At 40.7% G+C, this 22,816-nt stretch overlaps 1 protein-coding gene across 1 annotated transcript in view; it reads right to left on the reverse strand.

Annotated features, from left to right (window-relative positions):
* Positions 1-22,816, reverse strand: part of DPP6 (dipeptidyl peptidase like 6) — a 421,547-nt gene that overhangs the window by 397,593 nt on the left and 1,138 nt on the right. The window lies entirely within an intron of this gene.

The raw sequence follows: 22,816 nt of genomic DNA on the forward strand, positions 1-22,816 counted from the left end.
CAATTCTTCTTTGGGGATTTCCACTGACTTAGCTCCTTAAAAGGAAGCAGTTCACTACTCTGTACACTGATCTGGAAAGTGGCAGTTGAAGGGAATGGCAGAGTAATGCCAAATCACAGATCATGTGTAATCCCATTAATGGCGTCTAAATACAGCAGCTATATTCTTCACTGAAACAACCGTCTCCTGTGGTCCTCACAGGATGGTAATTCAAAATGCCTACAGAGAGAGATTAATGCACACATGGACAGCTGGTTTGTCTTAAGCTGAGATCCACAGCTTAAACCCCAGAGTCATGCTCAACCCCTGTGGCTGGCCATGAGCCATTTGTATTCTACGATCCATAGGCCATCCTGAATCAGCACACTCAGCTCTCAGAGGCATGCAGCAGGGCTTGTTCTGTGAACTGAGGGACTCACTGAGATTCTAGTTACCAAACAGGATACTTCAGGGATGCCCACAATTTGAATAATTTAAAGTCAAACTGGACAAACACTAGAATTCATTATGGAGAAAAGCCTGCTCTTGAAGGATAGGACATAACCTCCTTGGTCTATTGGTCTATCCTTTCTCCTCATCAGTTCAATTGTGTTAAGAACTTACTGCTAGAACACATTTTGCTCAGTGGAGTAACATTAAAGCCATCCCGCGAAGTGTCTGTTTAATAAGCAGACCTAAGCATACCAAGAAAAACAGGACACCAGTGCTGAGGACCTGCAGATGTATCTGGTGAAGCACCAGTTCTCTGCAAATCACCTTCTATAGGCACTATGAATTTCAATTTAACCACACACAAAGTTATCCAGGTTAGTTTACCATCTCTCTTCATACCCCCTCAACAGGAAGGATAAATTAATCACTCCCTCTGCATCAGCAGTGGCTCCTGTCCAACTTTATTCTGCACATATTCCCAGCCTATTCTCTTAGTCCTTTTTCCAGTATTATTATACTTTTGCTTCTGCTAATTCTCTCTATAAGCTGTTGTGCTTCTTCATACACCTATAGCATTTTTTGGGCAAGAAAACTGAATGTTCCACTCCTAACTTGTGCTTCTACCCCTTTTTCTTTCCGTTATCCTTGAATTTCATTTGGGATCTAGACAAAGAAGCCATGAATCCATCATTTTGGTGCCCAACGTACAGGATTCTAGGCCAGCTCCACAGAGATACTTAAATGCCAAAGCCCTGCAGAGCTCAGTGCTTTCACATAACCAGACTCTAATGTTCAAGCAAGTTATTATTTGTAACATTTTTTATCATTATCTTAAAGAGTAGTAGATTCTAAACCTTTGTTTTCTGTTAAAACTAGGACAGACAGACACTACCAAAAGTAAGTTTCTTTATTCAAAGTTCAGTAATACAATTCTGCCGAATTTCCACTCTGATCAGTCCCATAGACAATAAATAGGCAATCTGCTCATTCCTAAGTGGTATAAATTAATTTGAATTTCATGACAGGAGATACGGATCAGGGAGAAATAAATTAGGAAGCACATTGTATCTTCATACCCCATGGTAGGATACTGCAGCCCACTCTCCCTTCATTCTAGCAAGTTCAGGCCCTTGGAGCAGTTAAGTCCCAGCGGCAAATTCAGCAAGGTTGGCCATGCAAACACAACTTTTTTGTCTCCGGCAGCCACAAGGAGCCCACAGTGAGGTTTGTGCTGCCAGGACTAAACTCCTAATGGCACCCAGTCAAAATATCCTTTTATCAGACATGGCTACACTTAGGAGAATTGCAGTTCTACCTCCACAGTTACAGTAATTCTATTTCAAACCTTTGCAGAAGAAAGTCAAGATTTTATTTTCTGACATTAAATGTCAAAGGTAGGAAAAGAAGTGAAAAAAGGAAGTGACATTAGCACAGACTCACATTTATCAAGCCCTAGTTTCTTCCCCTACCATATATTTTGAACAATAGAAAGTTTTTCAGTCTCCCAGCAGAGATCAATGCTTGAAATCCAAAGCCAGACAAATTCAGGTGAAAAATGAGGCATACAGTTAAGAGCAAAGTCATTAACAACTGCATGGCTTAAACAGTTTGACGGATTCTCTATCATCTGGGCATACTCAGATCAGATTGGTTATTTTTCTCTGATTACACTCTATCTCAAACAGTTCCCCAGCTCAAAGCAGGCACAATTCATGGAAGCTCATGACCTGTGGAAGGAAGGTGACAGTCAGACAACTTCAGAACAATTCAACCTCATGTAGCACTTTGCAGGTTTGAAGATGCCTTTCAGCCACAACAAGCACAAATACTCCACACATTGCTGGGCCTTGACTGAACAGGATGAGGCATAGCTCTGGTTCGATTAACATCTACCACACAGCCCTGGCAGCCGCAGTTCCCCTTATTCCATAAGCAAAGGAAGTGCAACATTTCCTTAGCAAGCACCTTCCTATTGTCTTCAGAGACAGATGGATGGAAGTATCCCATGGACCACATCTGACCTGTGAGCTGCCAGAAGGGCCACCACAGCCCAGATGATTGCAATGAATTTAACTTTCTAGTAGATGAACACATCTCTATTAAGTGCACCATTTCTTAACTTATTATAGTCCAGTCTAAACTGATAAGAGGAATTGCCAGGCCAGTAAAGTATCCTTACTAGTTTTGGGCGAAGGAGAAATCTTGCAGATGTAATCAGCACAGGAGTTATCCCAACATTTGTTCTGGGATGGCGTAGAAGGAGTATGAGCTGGTTATTTGCAGAGGAGATGAGAGACTCTACCAGTCTCAGGGAAAATGAGAAATACAGTTCCCAAATTAGTGGTTATTAAAGCGATACTTCATCAATAGTTAGGAAGCATGGAATGAGATGAATAGGACAGGGATACTGATGCTTTGTGCACTAAAAATTCAACTGAAGATCACAAGATTAGTCACAGATTTGAAGCAGCACAGCAGAGAGCTCTCACACACGCTGATCAGTCCATGACCATATTATCACAGTGCCACTCACAGATCAAGACTCCACTGGTCAAAGCACAAACAGGCTGTCTCCAAAGGACGGATTGCTCCTTGGGGCTCAGGTGCAAATGGGCAAGCTACAAGAAGCAATATAACTATCAGTTGACAGCTGATTTGCAATAACTTGGTTTGTGCATACTCTTAGCCTATGGCAAATATAAGCTCATTTGGATTAGGTTAGCCTTTACAGCGCACTTAGTGCCTGAGAGCTGCACTTAACAGCTCACGTGCCTGAACTTTGGTTTTTTCTTTACCAAGTAGGTGCAAGTTCATTACATACATCAAATTAATTGCAGACATCAAGCTGCCCTTGATTCAATATGCCTACATTCAATATGCCAGCACTTTTTCAGCAATGTTCTTTCCAACACAAGAGCTCAGGGTGGTTAGGGAATACTGAATATTGTCTGGTGCTCTCAGAGCTACAAGTACTTTGCTGGTTCAGTATCTACGCCCAAAACCATGGTTCTAAAGTAGCAGAATCTTATGACCTGAAAATCAGATAAACTGAGCATAATTATGGAAAACAGTGAATAGAACAACCTTATTTCTCCAGCTAGTTCAAAACTATTCCTTTTAACATAGGACATACCACCAAATACTGCTGAATCTGATCTTAAACTCATAATTTATTGTTCCTGAACACAAAGTACTAAACATTTACAGGTCACAAATAGACATTCAACTTTCTTTCCAGAAAGACTTCTTAATGGTCTCAGGAATCTCACACTTCTTAAGCTTTCCTCCAAAGAGAAAGTCTTTAAACTTGTTTTCCTTTTCATGGTCAACTCTATGCAAATCTTCTTCCCAAAAAACATTTATGTCCTATGAGCACACACAGGAATAATTTTGTCTGCATTCATTCAGAAACCTGCATTTGTTTTGTTTCATTTTCCTCCTCAAATATACTTCTTTGAGCCACTCACGACACAGTAAAATTTCTATTTTCTAGGTATATGAAGTTTCTCCAGCCTCAGAGAATTTGGAAGGAGATTTTTTTCATATAAAGCAATAAAAAAAAAAAAAACAGAAGAAGAAAAGAAAAATCCTGCGGTGCTACATTTCTCTCTTAGCAGGAGGATGACTGTTTTCCATTAAGCAATAATGAACATTTATTCCTATTGACTTCTCCAGGAACAGTTCAAAAACCCTAAGGATGCTCTGTTTTATTAAAAGGAGGAAAATCCTCTAGGTATGTTACATCAGCTCTGAAGTTCTGCCTATATGTAACTCAGACGTGATATCCCACAGAGCAGGAAGATGAATGGGAGACAGATTTCAACTAGTCTTTCTTAGGAATAAAACCACTGAAGACACAAAACATAAATGTCTCTTGAAATGCTTCAGTAGAAATAAACTGGGTGCAGTAACAATTAGAATATAAAATTCCAGAATAACATGCGTGAGAACAAGAAGGATCATGAAAAAATAGTTGTACTTTTATGTATTTGTGGAAGCTGCTTCTCTCACCTTGGTTGTTTTTGTTCTACTGCTTGACCTCCAGAATTTCATACTGACATATCCTAGGCTAAAGATTTTGGAAATATGCTGGAGGAGGATATTGTCATTCTTCTCAGTGTGAGTTGATCAACTTTGCATGGAATACTCAAATTATTACGTAGGTCAGAGAACAATAACAATTCTCTACCATGGGGAAATTTGATACCTAGGTTTAAAACTTTGCTCCTGGGAATTTTTAATTATATCTACAAGTTGGTATAGTTTCTGTAAGGCAGAGCCATAAAATCCTGTGGAAACTTTCTGAAAGATGATTTCACCCATCCAAACAGATTGCTAACAACTCCCTCCTTCTCCTTTTTTGATTTAGCCTAAATTAATTTTTTATTGCCAAAACTGCCCATAAAGTCAGAGCAATCTTGCCAGTTTCATGAAAACTGAAATTACAGAATTTTGGGGGGAAAAAAATAAATTTAAAATTACAATTCATTTCGAAAACAGCTCAGCCAAATTTACCTAACTACCCCAGCACAAGCCACATCCTCTCTGTGCCAGGAACTGTATGAATACCAACAGAAAGGTAAGTTCTACCAAAAATAATTTCTTGTTAAAGCATGGCACAAAAGACAGACAGATGCATACTAAAGGAGAACAGATAGTGGAAATGTGTCAGAGACAGCTGATCTAATTTCCTAATTAGATTGTGTCGTGGTTTAAGCCCAGGCTGTAAATCAGAACCACGAAGTCCACTTCCCCCCCCACCTTTCTTCCCTCCGCTTCTGGAGGGACGGGGAGGAGAATCAAAAGAATGCAACTCCCACGGGTTGAGATAAGAACAGTTTAATAACTAAGGTATAACACAAATCACTACTGCTACCACTAACAGTAATAATGATAAAGGAAATAACAAGGAAGAGAATACAACCGGTCACCAACCGGTACCTCGCCCCCACCCCGCAGTGATCTCCAGCCCTTCCGGGAACTCTCAGTTCTACATCCTGGGCATGACATGCTGTGGTATGGAATACCTCTTTGCCTAGTTTGGGTCAGGTGTCCTGTCTCTGCTTCCTCCTGGCTTCTCCTCCTCCCTGGCAGAGCATGAGACTCACAAAGTCCTTGCTCAGGGTAAACATTCTGACCAGCAACTGAAAACATCGGCTTTTATCAGTATTATTCCCAGGCCAAAAGTCAAAACACAGCACTGCACCAGTAGAAAAAATGACTGCTACAGCTGAACCAGGACAGATTGTTACCAAACTTCCTAATTAGAAATTACCAAAATACATTCTTTGCTATCAGAAAAGAATTCAGGATTCCCAGAATACTACATACTTCCAGTGTCCTGACAGCTATGAAACTACAGAGAAAAGATGGACCTATTTCCCCACAATAGGTCATTCTTAGTGAGAATGAGAACAAAACTGTTCTGTTACTCCATTAACTCGACAGTCTGTGGTCACACTCTCCCACTGATGAATCATTGGGGACTCCATTTGCTGTCATGTAACATCATCTCTTGTTTTCCTGCTTGCTTTTTTAAGATGAGCTTGCTTCTGAAGACTCAGTGGTTTGAGGACATAAAAGAGACAGGGTTTGTAAGAGGAAGTGCCATTAAGTCAACTGATGTAAGAGGAAAGGCTTCAAATCTGAAGGGTTCATGCACTAGAAGGTTTGTCTACCCACAAGACCAGTTAACCTAATAGAAGATATTACTTTTCCCCACAAGTCTTGCTTTAAAACTAAGTACAGCACAATATCTAGGGTTTATATAGAACTGATACAGCCTAATGTAACCTTAACTTAGCCTTGTCTTCAAGCACACAGGGTTTTCCACTACAAAAGCCATTGCCTCGTGAGGGAATTAGTAGGGCCCATGATGACATACATGGCTGAAAAAAAAAACCAATCATGCAGTAAATGAAGTATTGAGCTGGAAAGAATGAGAAAGAACAGTTTCATGACTAAGCAAGTGGGCTGACATCCTGAAGACACGGATGATTTCCCTGTCTCTCATACAACCAGATTCTGTGATGCTGGGCAAAACATTCAAGCTGAATTCTGCTAAGCTCTACAGCGTTACTTACTTCACAAACGTTCACCTCTGGGACTTCCGATACTACCTGTAGAAATGCATTGTCAGCATTGTTCCTGAGGTTACAGATTCCCATAAAAATAGTCCCCACATCAAGATATTCTAGATGTATTAAATTGTTCCTCAATTCACTATCAGTGGAATGGGAATAAACCTGTCCTCATGCTCAGCAGCCATCTTGTGAAAACAAATGCACTAAGTTTTGAGACGCATTCAAATACTGTGGCAGTAAATGCTAGAGAAGAGCAGATGAGAAAATTAAACAGTATCTGAAGGGAGTGCAGATTAAGGCTTATGGCCATAAACTAAACAATAGGGAGGGGAATGAAACGTTGAAGAGTTTTTTATTAAACTACTGTGAGCATGGAAAAGTCTCCTGTGCAAAAAAACCCCAACACAATCTCATGCAATCATTTAATTAAAGACTAACATAAGGCACACATGGAAACCAGAGTAACGAATACAAGAAAAAGTTGCATGAAGGGATTCACTGACAACTTTAAGTCCAGCACTGTCTACATTTTTTGAGTGCCTGACGTGGTGATCATTTCTCTGATGTATATTGTACTACCATGCAGAGATACCTAAAAAATCCCCAACAACTGCTAGCAGTGACAGAAAGTTTACAGCTGTATGAGTAATCAGCAGATAAATTAGTTCTGACTAATATGAATGAGCAGCAGCTGAAAGCTGGCACTGCCTCAGCACAACCCAATGCTGGCGGTACCCTCAGCTCTTCCACAAGAGTACCACATTAGTCCATGCACATATTGCCTTGGCATGACGAAAGCTCATCCCTTGGGCAGACATGGCCCTGGGGAGGTACTGATTTAGATCAACTGTGTGTTTGGTGGCATGTGAAGTTCCAGCTCAAATAACCATGAAAATTCTGAGTCTTCAACATACATTAGCACTTTCAAGCAGTATAAGCTGTACCGCTTGATCTTTGCTGTCTTGAGAAGTACTAAAAGAGGCAGGAGTTTCAGTGCTTCACAGTTTGGACATTTTGTTGAGTGAATCATTCCTATCACAATGCCTTTTAGCCCAGGGCTTAGAAAACCCATGAAGAATAGAAAGCACAAGGCAGATTACAGGATATAATAAGAATGCTTCATCTTACTATCAGTGCAGAAATAGTATCAGATGGCTTTTATTGCATAACTAAAATCTTCTGGAAAATCTGCCCAATACCACATAAGGATTTAAAAGCTCCTGAAAAATTAAATGGCATGCAGGAACAGAAGACAGTTTTCTAACTCCCAGTCACGTGCTACAGTCACAGTGTTTGCCGACTTATGGCTCACGTGCAGCGTGCTTTCCCCCTGCTGCTAGGACGAGATAACTGGAGATTACTTTGGCAATTCCCACCACACCAACATATCTGCTGTACTGTGCACCCAAAACACTTCTTCACACTTATGAGAAGCTATCATCTGCATTCCCTGCCTAATTGCATTGCCTCTAATTGCATTGATATAGCATCACCACCTCTCCCTCAACACCCATTTCAGAAACCTCTACTTTTGCTGTTCCCCTCCTGCATTGTCCAAAAAGGGAGGGGGCCCTTCTCTGGTGATGTTGGAGTAACTGCTAAGAAACTTGCTGCCTTAAAGTAGTCTTGCAACATTAGATATCTTCACACACATGCCTCTCATTGCTTTATTTGAAGTGGCTACATTAGCTTTAAACAAGTCTGTGCCGAAGGTCGAATTTTCAAAAGTGCTCAGGGCCAGAAGCAATAAAGGACACAGCTGCTTACAAACCAGGCACTGGTTAACTACATTATCAACATTTAGAGCCCACTGTAAGCTTGAAAAATCAGCATTAGAGGTACTGAGGGGAAGAAGCTAACAGGAATTGCCCGGCATGTGTGGTACCCCTGATTGGGCATTTTGTACACTCTTTATCTGCTGAAGAGCAGAGCCCTACACCTCAGAGCTCTTCCCAACACAGCAGAGCATTGCTCACTTTCCCTCAGTTTCCTTTCCAATTCACATGCCTTTCCTGTCTTGAAAAAGGTCAAGAGGGAGGAAAGCCCTTCTGGGTTTGCTGGAACAGCCAAGAGCTCATCCTGGGAGATGGGGTTTTGAACAAGGATGAGAACCAAACCCAGACTTCTTACCAGGTGAATGCCACAGCTGCTAAAGCATCACATAGCAAGAGGGCAGTTTTGCCTCCTCCAGGCAGAGTTTCTAAAATAACTGGCATTTTATAACGGACTCAAACTTTCCAATGCATGTTAAACCCACTCAGAACACACATAATGCAATAAGCACTTGAAGGGCACCAGGTGCATTCTGTCTCTGCTTGCTTCTGATTCACAGAGAGACTAATGGATTTGGGTGCTTACAGACAGCACAGTCACATAGACAGCACTGCTCTTGTGGCCTAGGGATCATTTATATTAAAGAAAAGAAATATCTATTAAGGGTGTTCAAACTCTGAGTTAATTTTCTTGATCATTTGGATGTACTGAGCTACTAAATTCTCTTTAGAAACCCAGATCTGCAACTCTCATAATCCAGAGATAATTTGCATTGAGATTACACTATAGTGGTCCTATAACACAAAACAAGCTGGCTGATATTCTTCCAGTAACATCTCAGCCATATCTTTGTTACAGAGATAGGCAAAGGTCTGAAAAGGGTCCTGGGATTCTGTAGAAACACTAAAGTAAAGCACTTTGGTGAAACAAGAACATACAATTCTGTAACAGTAAGGAAAAAAGAACTGCTCTGATTTAAATTTGCCCACACAGCCCATTTGCAACTTAAATGCCTATAGATGCTTCTGCCCTTGTAGAGACAGATCTCTTAATATCTAGCCTCTTGAAATGTAAAAATGTTTGCCCTACAGGGGACATAGTGAGAAATGCTTAGAGAAATATCATATACCCGATACACCTGACACAATAAGTTTAAAATGCAGCAAGCCAGGAACTTTAGAATAGACTTGACTGAACAATCTTAAAAATATGTGCAAAGGGTGAATTCAACACTGTGTAACTCATATTACTACTTCTTTTTTTTCTTTTAACAAATACTGAGTGTAATAACCTTTTCCCCTTTCCCCTTCAGGAGATCTTTGAAAAGATGTTTAGCCTGCATAATTAAAACTGAAGCTCCTGTTACCTAGCTGGAGGCAGAGACCTCTTCACTGGCTGCATTCAAAATTTCAATAGATTTAGTTGTAAAAGGGGACCTTATCTTTTCTCTGCTTCCAAGGGCAAGTATATAATCCCATAAAAATAGAGTTACTGAGATCTATCTTAAAGCTAGATATTACTTTTATCTTTGCCCATTCTTCCTGGAAGACTCTTCCAATATGCCAACGCTCAAGATCTTAGAAATCTTATAATTCCCAGCCTAAACCAATTTACGGCCAGATTACAGCCATCTATTCATATTCCAACAATATCCTTCATCTTAAAAAAACTTTACTGTCTCTGGAGAAGGGCCCACTGACCTGAATAAATGCGAAAAAGTGATTATTGAAGCTGAGCAAGAAAAATGCTGGGAATGCCTGTGTTTGTCAATGAAACTTTCTGCTAGATAAATATCCTGAGGATGGGCAGATTCTCCATTTCCACCATTACCAGCAAAGGGGAGAGACCAAGTCATACAAAATTCTAATTTCCTGCTTTCATAACAGGTAAGACCCATTAAGTATGAAAAGCCTCCTTGCCTCTTAGCAAGCACATAAATTTACACTCAGAATCTCTGAAAATTATGTCACTGTGAAGCAAAATACAGATTTTGGTGATCTACCTTGCTGGAGTGTTTTGAGCTCCAGGGAAGAAAAGAGAAGGAAGCACTAACTATGACAGATATTTATTCTAAGTTTTCATCAGAAAGTTTAGCAAAATCCATACACAAACAACAACCCATTTGACTTAAAGCAGCCACCAGATTTCTTCACCCCATCTTAGAATTTTTTTGTATCCAAACTGAGGTTATAAGGCTCCATTTCCAGACATCATTGCCTGCTCAACCCTTAACAAGCCTCTGTCTGGCATTCATGAAAATAAATGAAACAGAAAATAAAATAGAAATAGTCACACTGCCTTGTGTGTTTGGAAAGTCAGAGCCAGCACATATGAAATGGGAGAGAGGGATAGAGGGAAGGCAGTCTCTAATGCCCAAAATGTATTTTGCAAGGAGCTGATCAATCATTCTTCTTTTGTTTGTAGAAATGCCTTGAAAAGAACAGAATGGTCCTGGAATGGTTCATCACTTACAAATATTAGATGAAAGTGGCTTCAGTTTTTGGTTTGATACAGCATGCTGGTGGAAGAGCTTTCTAGATGAGATGCAGGCAGTATGCATAAAACCAACCTACTTCTTTCTGCTTTCTGGGGATGTCCAAGGCACTTAGTTGAAAAACACAGGAGTGGGCTGATGCCAGAATCAGCCACACAGATCTCATCACTGCTAGAGACACTGATCCTTGTACAATTCATCTACATGGTATTGTGGCAAACTGTAAAAAATCTCTATCACACACATGTGCTATCATTTGTTCTTTAAGTTACTTTAAGCATAAAGCCTTGCATTTGATTAGTCTTCCCCTCAATTAATATCTATCTCAGCAATCTGTCATTCAAGCAATGCTCACCAAATCCTTCATAAAGGCACCAAAGCCTTTTGATTGAGTTGTCTCACAGAGCCTTGCTAATAATATACATTTGGAATGCTTTTAATATTATGAAGTTAGGAAATCCTCATCTATTGAACTCCAGTGGACCACAGAGAAATTTTATGGCTTGTCACCAATTGAGATCAGGTGGAAGGAATGCAGAATGGTGCTTTCAAATTAAATTACAGTTTTTCAGGTTGGACTGGTACAATCTGTCTTTAGCAAAAGAGGAGCCTTTTATGGAACTTTTTGAGCAAATTCAATCCTCTGATTCACACTGCTGCTCCCTACATTTTATACTAAATTGCACAGTTAAAAAGCTGACTATGGCATTCTCATGTATTTTTCCAGCCCAACAGCGTTGTGCTGTCTGCCAAAAGCCCACTTCCAAAAGCTTAGCATAGACAAGAGGAAACAGTGAAGGAACATGGTTGTAATTTGAGGGATTTCACATGCAGATTTAGACTGGGATCAAACTGGCTTTAACCTTGCTCTTAACCTTCACCTTCTCTCTCTAGTGCTATGAGGCACTTCTTTCTAGCTCATCCAAAGAGAAAGCCACTACAGAGCTGTGCAGTTGCTATGAGCATCCTTGTATCTGTGAGAGAGAGTATTCCCTCATGATCCGATATGAGACAAAACAGATGACTCTCTTCTCCCTCTCCTCTAATATGAAGCTTGCCCAATGCCTGGAAAAGAATAGCCTTATTGAGGAGCATAAAATTTGCTGACCAAACTGTAAAAACAAATCAAAGAGAAAAATACCCACAAAAGTAAATACTTTTGGCCATGTTTACACATGTTCTGAATTTGCATCCCAGAAGCATGCTAAGTGACCTTCCCTGAACATTCACAGGAACAGAATTTCAACCCACATTGAGCTTAAGTGCTCACAGACAGTGAGTGTTTGAGTGATGCTTTCTGAAAGCTTTCTTACCAGAAGCCTGATCCAAGGCCATGCCATGAACTCCATTCTTGCAAATCCACATTGATAGACCTGGACAAGAGTCTCCCAGAATGACTGAATGCAAGAATAAAGGGGTATAGAAAATATGCTTTTAAGTTACAGATCTCCTAGCTGAGCAGCCTTATATAATGGTGAAAGGCCAAGAAAGATAAAGACTCAGCCTGAAAAGCCACATAACTGCAATCATGTCAACACAATGTAGGAATGCAAGTGATAGCATGGGAAACTCTCAGCTCCCATTTGTAAGTGAAGGCCTGATGATATAAGATTCTCCTTGAGATCTCTTCAAATCCATACATGAAACCACATGCTTCTGTACAACCCTGTAATGCAAACACTGTTAATCTAGGCTGAAGTTACACAAAAAAGGGATATATAGTGTTGGAAATGGAAATGGAAAGGGACAATATTTTGTAAGTGCCAAAATATACCTTGAATTTTTACCCACAATGCAAATGCTTCATAAGGATAACTTTTTTTTTTTTTTTTCCCTGAGATTGCAGCTGTAATACTACATAACTGGTCACTAATTAAGTATTTATAGAATATCTTCTTAAAAACATTACAGAAGAGTAGAGGATAACAGCTACACAAAACCAGCTTTTTGGTCAGGTATTTTATAAAGGTATGAAATACTTGAAGCATTCTAAAGAGAAAATGCACTGGTAAAATTATCATAGAACCAAAATATGGGAGAAATTACATCCAACTTCTCCCTTCTGGGGACATCAGAGCACTTCAACAGAGGTGGGATAAGGGTGGGAAAGACGTTTCAGGAAAACATACAAGACAAAAAGTCCTCTTCTCCCAGATTAAAGAGAACCTGCCCTCCTGCCCAGAGCTAAGTAGGCTTAGTAGGGGGAAACAGCAAATGTAGAATATTCTGTCTCAGCCACAAGAAATATCTTGCCTACAGCATAAAGTATTTTAGAAGCAAAATTTAGTGGCTTCCAGTATCAGAGCTGGCTTCCACTTCTGTGCATCACAGCTTGCCTCTCTTCTTTCTCTTCACTGTCCCTTGTCTCATCCTCTTGCTGTTTTTTCTTGCTTTTGCAGTCTGCCTCATTCTTTCCCCAAGTGGCAAATTAAACAGAGGACACTGCTTGAAAATTCACAGCCAGCCTCTTAATCAGTGCATCAAAGCTGTATCTCCTTTTGGGCTAAAAAGTTGCCTTATAAAGGTTTTAACACACTAAAGCAGCCAGAATAGCCCAGCCATCACACATACAAGACACAGAGTCTTTGAAAACAGGAAAAAAATAAACCATAAAGACATCAACGGCAAATTATTCCATTCTGCCCATCTTCCTTTCCACATTTGCTTCCTTTGTTCTTTCTCAGTGGCCTTTCCCAAGTACATGACTTTTAACCCTGACAACCCTTCCACCTATCAAGAGCCTGACATGTATGTTTCGACTCCCCCAGGACTAACCTTGTCACTTTACCACATTAGCTCACATTTCCATCTCTGACAACTTGTGGCATGTTTTCCCTCAACCAACAACTCCTTTCTTTCCTATGACACATAGCACTTTAGCAGCCAAAGCACAACAGTCTGATAACTGTTCATCCAGCGTCATGTATCTTCTTATTATCTGCTACATTATCCTTATCTAATTGCATGCACTTTGGCTCAATCTGACATTTTCAAAAGTACAGATGCTTATTAGCTTTTCTCAGCTAAAAGAAAAAATGTGCATTATAGTGATTATTGGCTCCTGGCACTGCCCGCGAAACACTGCAATGAGAAAGACCTTTAGCCCACCATAAACAAGCACAATCAGCCCTGTTTTGATTACTAGCAATGCTCCCACAAATGTTGCCACTGTCAGAATTAATGACCACACTGCTAATTATTAATAATCTCATGTTTCTATGGGTTCTATTTAGCCAAAAGCTTTGGGCCAAAAGCAAAACTTATTTAATTCTGCACAACCACAGTGAAGCCACAAATGAAGTCACGACCTTGATTCCCTTGTGGTGTCCGAAAATGCAGTCCAGCCCCAGAGGGAAAAATAATTACCTGAAGGTCATGCAGCAGGTCAGTGGCAGACCCAGGAATGGCAAGACTTCCCTAATGGTCATTCCAATGCTCTATCACAGGTCCATGCCACCTCGAACAGAAAGTATAGAAGTGTGCCCAGGAATCAGTGAGAATTACCCACTCCTTGAAGAAGCCTCTTCCAAGCACACCAAACTCGAACATAGAGAGGCAGGTACAATAGATTGGGTTACTGTGATCCTAAACCTTGGCTACTTCACTCTTTATTAATTACTTTTGTTTGCCATGAATCACTGTACACATTTTGATAAGTGGTGTTTGTGCTGCAGTTCACAACAGAACAAAAAAGCTGCCTTAACAGCACACACCTTATTAGAGACGCCATCGTAGAGCACTAAAATACCTTCAGCATTTTCTGTGCCTCTTCTTGTATTTGGGATTACAAACAACCAAATTAAAAAAAAAAATAAAAAAGGTTAATATAGAACAGATAGAAGAACTGTATCAAGTGCTTACATTCAGTATGTCTAGCAGGAAGAATAGTAGAAGTGGAAATCTTTGGTTCACTATAAACTGTTCATGTCTTTATGGCAACATGGTTGTTGATTCCTACAGCTTTCCTGTCAACAATACAATAGATGTTTGGTCTTGTAAATATTACCTTTCTTTTTTGGCACCTAAAAGAAATGAGAAAAACAAAACCAAAGACAAACCATATTTCATATAGATTATGCAGAAACATGACAAGGGATTTAGCAATAAATGACAAACAAATAAAGATAGGATTCTACAGTCACATGAAACATAATCCCATGAGCAATCTGTGCAAATCTCAGAGCTGTGTATGCAATAACCTTATCTTGAGAAAATCAATCTCTTATGCAAGAGGTCAAGCACTATTTAAAGCAGATCCCAACATCCTCTTTCCTCTCTGCTTGAGGCTCCTTGTGCTCCTCTGGAACACAAGATAACCTACCCTGCCTGTCCTGAGAGGAAAGGAGGCAGGGGAGACGGGCAGCAGCTGATACTTGCATTTTGTAATGCCAGAGGGCATGTCACTGTGAAGCAGCTGGAGAAAAGCCATCTGAGGTTTTTGCTGGGAGATCCATCTTTAGGCGCCAGGGAGGAGACAGATAAGGTTGCCAGCAGCCACCTGTTAGATAGTGAGGAAGAACTGACTCATGGCTTCCTGGCAGTGCAAACAAAACTGAGTTCTTCTCCCATGAGGTAGGGCTGGAGAAATGAAGAGAGGAAGAACTGAGCTGTGCTTGCAGCCTCTATTGCTCTTCAGGTACTGGGAGGCCTGGGGAGCAAATGGGAAGAGCCATCCATCCCAGAGCCACCTCCCAAAACACCCTAGATGCCAGCAGTAGCAGCAGCTGCCACCAGATTACTTTTCTATGACCCTGGCTCAAGCATAAATGTTTGGTTCGCTACTTCCAGGAGTTCATATTTTTCCTTCTGCTAAAGGCTGGCCATAAAAATCTAAGTCGTCTTTAGCCCACCTTAGCAAGAGACTATGCAGAACACTTGAGTTCATCTTCACAGACACAAACTCTATATGCCTGGGCTCTGCAAATCACTGCTTACACCCTTGAGAAAGGACAACAGACAGTACCAAGTCTCCTGCTGCTGCCCAGATGGTGGACGTTATTCTCCCTCTGCCTCTGCCAGAATGGGAGGAAAGCAGCAGGCACACGGATCCCATGTAAATTGCAGCTAGCTTTGCTCACCAAGTGTCTTCAGATCTACAGCTTGGAGACTGCAGTAATATCTGTAATTGCTCAGTCTCCATAGGTTTCACTTCTCCTCTGAACAAAATACCACAGTTACTTTCTTATAGAGAGCTGAAGCTCATTTTAATGGAAAATAAGGAACACATACATACTTTTGTCATAAACACTTCAAAATTAATGACTGTGGTATAACTAAAACTGAGGTTATCAGGCATTTCCCACTGCTGCTTTTCCATTTCATGTAGCTCTTTACGTCCAAGATAGCAAGCCTGGGGAGAAATTTGCATTTGCTTTTGAGGTCTGCCGCGAGTGAAATCTACTTGAAATACTGGAGCAGATGCTACTGACAAATACAGAAAAGAAAAAGAAACACAGTGACACGCCAGAAATATTATATAATGAAACTATTACTATCTTTCCTTTAGACACTTTAAATCTCCTTTCTTTCAAAGCAAGCTCCAAACCATTAAACAGCTAGCGGAAAACATCAGACATTTGAAATGTCACATGGAAACTGTCACTGATGAGTGCTAGATACAGTAAAGACTTAAATGTGCTGTACTTCAAAATTAGTTTGCACCTGTAAGAATATCCTTGGTGATAACTGAAGTAATTTTTAGTCTTAAAGTCCCTGTGGTCCAGAACCAGAAACTGCAGTAGTTCACAGGGCTGAGCCACAGCAACCCAACACTGCCATAGAGCTGAGATGCAATGTTTATGAGACAATGTGTAAACTCAGCCTCCAATTTTCCAAGTTAAGAAAATAAATGCAGCTTTAAAAGGCACAGAGACAGCCACTTGTGGAAGACTATGTAATAAAAGAGCTCTCCTAAATAAGCACTTTGTTTGGAGAAAAATAATTTACACTATGTAAGTGATAAGCAATCAAAAACATTCTTAATGAAAATCTGATAAGATTTCATCAGCAGAGATTCACAATATTGACCTTTTCCACATTATCTCACACACTCCATTAGCTTTTCTTAAACTTACTGCTTGCAACGAGGTTGAGTATTAGACACCTCTCTTCCTCTCTCCCTGGCTCCACATTACAAGTTCCCTGAGGCTTAAAAATGGTATTAATCTTTGCTATAATCTTTGGGAAGACTTTCATGTGCTATTTTAACAAAACAAAGTATGAAAGAGCTCTAAAGTGCTTAGAAGCCAAGAAGTAACTAAACTCCAGTTGAATGTGGGAAATTAAGGTTCTCAAACATTCTACAGGTGGAAAAGTTGTTAAAGGCTTGCGTTTCCACTACACAAAACCCACAGCCCATTCACACTTCAAAACACCTTACTGGACTGCACCACTACACTTTCTCTCTGTTCCCTTCTACACTGTTCTGTCCTGCAAAACCTACGTGTGCCCAATGCCCATGTCTTACTCTCATTTTTAGTTACATACTGGCAGTAAAGACACACTAAATTTCTTCATATAAACTAATGTACAGCCTCAAAATATGTTTAATTCAATTAACTCGCCCACACTGAATCTCATCATTATCAAACACCCATAATTTAATGAATACAGATAACATTTTCAAAGGCACATAAGTGAGTAAGAACCTGATCCAAAATAAGTATTGATGCACTTAACTAGGAAATAGATTCCAATACATATTTCTAGATTTGACCACAAATTTATTTTCAAAACCCCTGAATTTACCAACCTAAATTATCTATGTGTACTTTTGAAAAATTTACACTGTATCACAACCCCGTATGAGTGCAAGAGGCTTTTGGGAAAAGACTGGGGGGTTTATTTTCCCCTGAAAGAAAAGAGAAATAAGGAATGTAACCCTCGTGTAGGTATGAGTAAGTAAACAAGTGCTGGTTGGTGCTTTACTATAAAAGCAGTGAAATGCAAAGAGCTCTACAGGAATAGAGGAATCAAGACACGCTGCCACCCCTTGGTTACAGGATGGAAATGCACGTACATCAGGGCAAGGAGCTGGGAATCACTCAGCACCTCAGGCAAAAATCCCACTAAAATCAACTTGCAGTTAATGAACTTTAATGGAGGATTTTGCTGGACCATCACAAGCATAAATATATTTGCCCAAATTAATGTATTGGGTTTTATTTCAAGGGGCAAAATCTTCTGACTCCCAGAGCTGTGATGGACACCCTATGAACTGTCTTCTTTCTGGCCTTTTCTGAAACAAAAATGTACAGAGGAACGTAGAGTAGCACACACTCATGAGGCTTTTTCTCCATCCCCTGTGACTTTGAAAGCCCCTTGAAAAACAACTCAAGTTGCTCGGACCCTGGGTTCAGTGCCTTCTGCACTTGAGCTACTAGCTACTAACTCAATAGAAATAACATAAACTGAGTACTCTACATGAGGTATCCAAACATATTGCACAGTTCACTACTACTGGAGAGATGATTCAGCCTTTTCACATGGTTATTCCTGAATACTTAAAAATACATTCTCTCTGGCAGATTTTTTTTAGTGCATACATCATCATCATGGCTAGTAAAGATTGCAGAAACAGAGCCTGATTTTAAACTGGCAGCAAATATCATAAGGTGGTTTAATTCTAAATATAGCTATAAAGCAAAGTATAAAAAATACATCACCTCCAGATCAGTGTCCATTATTCAGTAATCACTTCAGGCTTCCATGCAAATAAACCCCATGACTGCTACAAGGTTTATAATTATTTCTTTTGAAGGAAGTAAGCTGTAATTTTTATTAATTTCAAGAGGTGACCTTACAGAATGTCAGTAGATCCTAACTTTTTCCACTGAAAGAACTAGTCCCAGCTCTCTATATCTTAATGGCTATAGGATAACTGAGTTCAGCATCCAAGAACTCACCGAGAAGAGACAGGAGATTCTTTCAGACTTAAACAGTAGTTTCTGCCAATAAGCACAGCAGTTCAGATCTGTAGATAGACTTTTGGTTACAATCCAGATTACTCTATCTTACTGTAATATTTTGATTCTTGCAGTCCTACAAACCCTTCTACACAAACCAACCACTCATCTCTTTGGGAAAAGATCACAGTATATCTGAAATGCCTGTTGTCTGCAGCTCAAGCTTCAACCCTTCTGAAACACTGTCCTTGACACATTTCTAGGAGGCAATACCTCTTCCCAGTAGACAAATAATGAACTGAAAATTAACACTTTCAATTACATGCAACAGCAAGTCTGACATATCAAATTACAGTTTTTTACACTAATGGCTTTGATTCTTGCTTTCTCAGACTCACTCCATTAACAAATAATATTTGATATACTTAATCCTTAATTTATTCAAGCAGGAAACACAGTTTTTCTGAAGCATTTCAAAATTATCGCTATTTATATCTGAATGAAAAGTTTCTCAAAATGTAAATCAGTCTGAATAATCACTTGTAAAACTAGCACAGTATAACATATTGCCAAATGCAATTTTAAGCAAACGCAGGAAAGCAGGAAATATTCAGAATTCAGTTATGGAAAAAATATTCACAGTAATTAAAGCTTTTGGACTTTGGGTCTGGCCATTTTAGTATGTTTAAGTCTCCTATTAAAGCCAATAGGACTTTTGTCTAAGCAATGAACCTGTAAGAAAGCAGCATTTGGCTCTTGATATAGAAAAGCTTTACGATGTTTTAGTGCAGGGTTCAATAGTTTTAACACATACAAAATTTAATTTAAAAAGGAGTTCTGTGATCATCATTTTATAGTCAGTGCCTCATAAAACAGATCAATATCTGTGTTACAGAAAACTGCTGAATTTCTTATGCACCTGATTAATGCATTGTTATCATCCCAGTAATTAAAAGGAACGGGGTTATACACAATCAGCATGATACATCTTACTCAGCACCTCCTGGCAGTTGCCTGCAAAAATTAAACTCATTAATCACCGTGATGCCAAAGAAGAAAAAGCTTGGAAAAGATAAAAAATCTCAACTCAACATCTTGGAGAAAAACCCTTCCACAGTACAATCTGAAAAGCATTAACCTCATCTCTCTAAAAATGAGAACTAAGGTACTAAAATTCTTCATGATTTGCTATACCACCACACTAGATTTTACTAAGAGTCTTAACAGGTATTTTCTCATATCTAAATTGATTTAGTGAAAACGTAATCCTATAACAAAGCAAAAATGTCATCAGAAGTTAGTTTATAACTGTTGCAATAATTAACTTTAGTATCAATACTGCTACAGAGTCAATTGGGAAACGGTTTTCTGGGGTCATTTATATATGACCTAGTTTCCTCATTACTCCTCCCATAAATAACATGAATAACATCAGGCTAATAATTAACATGAAGAATTTGCAATATCAAACCCAGGTTTGTTGATAAGCTAGATCTACTATGTACATTTTCTCATATACCAACCATGATTTGAAACAGTATAAAAACTCATTAAAATGCTAAAGAATGTTGTGACTTCTGTTTTGCTATGCTTTCATGTTACAAAAAAAATGTTTCTCAAGTCCATTTTGATGGTAGCTGTAAAGCAAAGTTGTCATACTAAATCACAATTATCATACTAAATCACAATTGTCTTTGTTTTAAATTTTTTTTATTACAAAGTTACTGCTTCCTCTTTGACTTCATATAGGTTTCATCTAGTAATTTTCCACCAGTAGTACTTTCAGTAGGCAAAATGCTTACTAACAATACTGTGACCTTCAAAGGCAAGATCATGTCTTTCCCTCTGTTTTGTACTGCACTGAGGTCCATACTGGTGCTTAGAAAATACAGTACTGAATGCAGCAAACATTTCAATAGGGGAAATCATCATCAGTAACCTATTAAAAAACTCGAATGTCTCCTGATTATTAGTCACATTACAAAGTCAGGAACAGAACATTCTCAGGTTTGTTTTGGTAATTTCAAGTGTGGAGAGGCAACAGAACTTTGTTTCTATATGTTTAAGCTCTGGATTTTCCTACTAGATTAATGTTGAAGGATGAAAGACAGTGGGAATGCTCTACTATAGTATGTGTGTAAAACACAAAACAGAAGTCAAACCACCTTAGACAGCGGTTTCCAATGCCACCTCATTAGGACCTTCCCCATGATAAGCAACAGCACATACTCTTGGCACCCAGCACAGACCACACTCCTTCTCTCATGGTCCTTTTTTCATGGTCCTGGCCTGCTGCCTGCCTCATTTTTCCCTTTGCCTCAGAGATTTCATGCTCGGGGCTGCATTTGCTCATTCTGGCCTGCTGCTGCTGGGCTCAGGAGAGAAGCCACATCTTCCCACTGCTATCTCCCCACAGCCAAGCGCAAGAGGCCGCCGCCAGTTCATCTAGGCGCCTGGCCAGACTTGTTCAGCACCACGGAAAGCTCCTCCAGCACTGGGACAGGGTGGTTCAGCACCGCGGATAGCCCCATCTGCCAGACCGTGTGTATTGAGTACTGCGGACAGTTCCTGACGTCTCTTGGACAGCTAGGTTCAGTACAGCGGACAGTTCCGTCGGTCCCGCCCCACTCTGGCCCGTGCCAGCCTCCTCCATGCTCCCCGCAGGCCAGATCCCTTCCCTTCTTCCTTCAATCCATGCTTTAAAGGCCATTACCACTGGCTTCACCACAACTTTACCCTTCCTACCTTTCCGACCTTCCACCAAAGACCCCCAGCGCAGGCTGCCCTGTCTCTGTCAGACAGGAGCACCCTTGAACTGCCCAACCCAGCCCACTCCACTTTCTTAGACACGTTGCCTCCTTTAAAAATAATTCACACCAAACATTCACGTGCATTTAGAAGTCACCCCAAAACTCTTTTTCTAATCATATTTTTTGCACTTGATTTCAGGAAACACCTAGGCAGGCACCTTTCCTTCTACTCATGGCACCACCCAACAATGTTCTCCACCTACACACAAACCCTGACAAGAGAAAAGAAAAAGAAAAGAAAAAAAAAGGGAAAAAAACCCCATGAACTCTCTTTTTAAGTAGTTCAGTATTATTCTTCTTAATATTATTTTGGAGCCTGTCAGCACAGATCATTCGCACATGCTAAGCTGAGTCCTTCGCTTCCGGGCTCAGCGCTTCTGGTGATCAGAGAAGCGGCTCCAGACATCTGCCGTCTCCAAATACAGGAAAGCGAAATTAAAAGAGTCAAATAATGAGGGAAACGTGTCCGAGCCCAGCTCCGGCGCTCCGTTGGCGCATAGCGACACCTAGAGTCAGCACGGTGCCGGGAAGGGGCCCGCCTCCCCGGTCACTGGTGGATGCGGGCGCCCGGGCACGGGGACCGCAACGGGTCCCCTCCGGCAGGACCAAGGAGCGGCAGAGCCAAAACTGTTGCCAGTGAGCGAGTCACGGGGAACAGTTAATCTGGGGTCCACACACCGCCGGTCCCCGGGAGCCGCCGGCGTGGCAGCCACCTCGGGGAAGTTAAGTTCGATTTGCATCATGGCTAAAGTGCACTTGCTCTACGGACCGCGAAGGTCTTAACGAAGGGATGGGAAAAAGGGCGGGGAATTAAAAGAGAGCCCGGGGAAGTTTCCCTGCAAAATCAACTCTCCCCGAGTGGGGCAGCCCTGCTTTATCGCCATTCCTGGGAGGGTTCTCGGAGCCGGAGCTGAACCCAGCCACGAAGCTAACGCGTCCCACCCTGGCAGGAACTGCTTCTAACAGCCAAAAAAATCTCATCTGCAGCCATTTGCTTCCCCTTGTGTGTGCTTCCAGAGAGGCAAAACACTCAAATCCCTCTGCAAACCTAATACCACCCCGCGATGGGGAGCCACCTGGTCTCATATACCCCTGGCCCTTCTTCGACTCTGCACTTTCCAAATCCCCTCTTTCCGCCTTCTGAACAAACTAAGGGCCATCGACACAAGCTAGTTTAACCCCATCGGGCCCAGCAGCGAGTTCCAGTCTGGCAAGTCACCCGTTACTAAGGCGATACGCAGATGCACCCTCTGAAGTCGCAGCTCTCCGAGGCAGCGCGGGAGCGGAAGGTGTGTGGCCGAAGTTTGCGCCTTCTCCGCG

This window comes from Psittacula echo (assembly GCF_963264785.1).
Source record: "Psittacula echo genome assembly, chromosome: 2".
Classification (NCBI taxonomy): Eukaryota; Metazoa; Chordata; class Aves; order Psittaciformes; family Psittacidae; genus Psittacula; species Psittacula echo.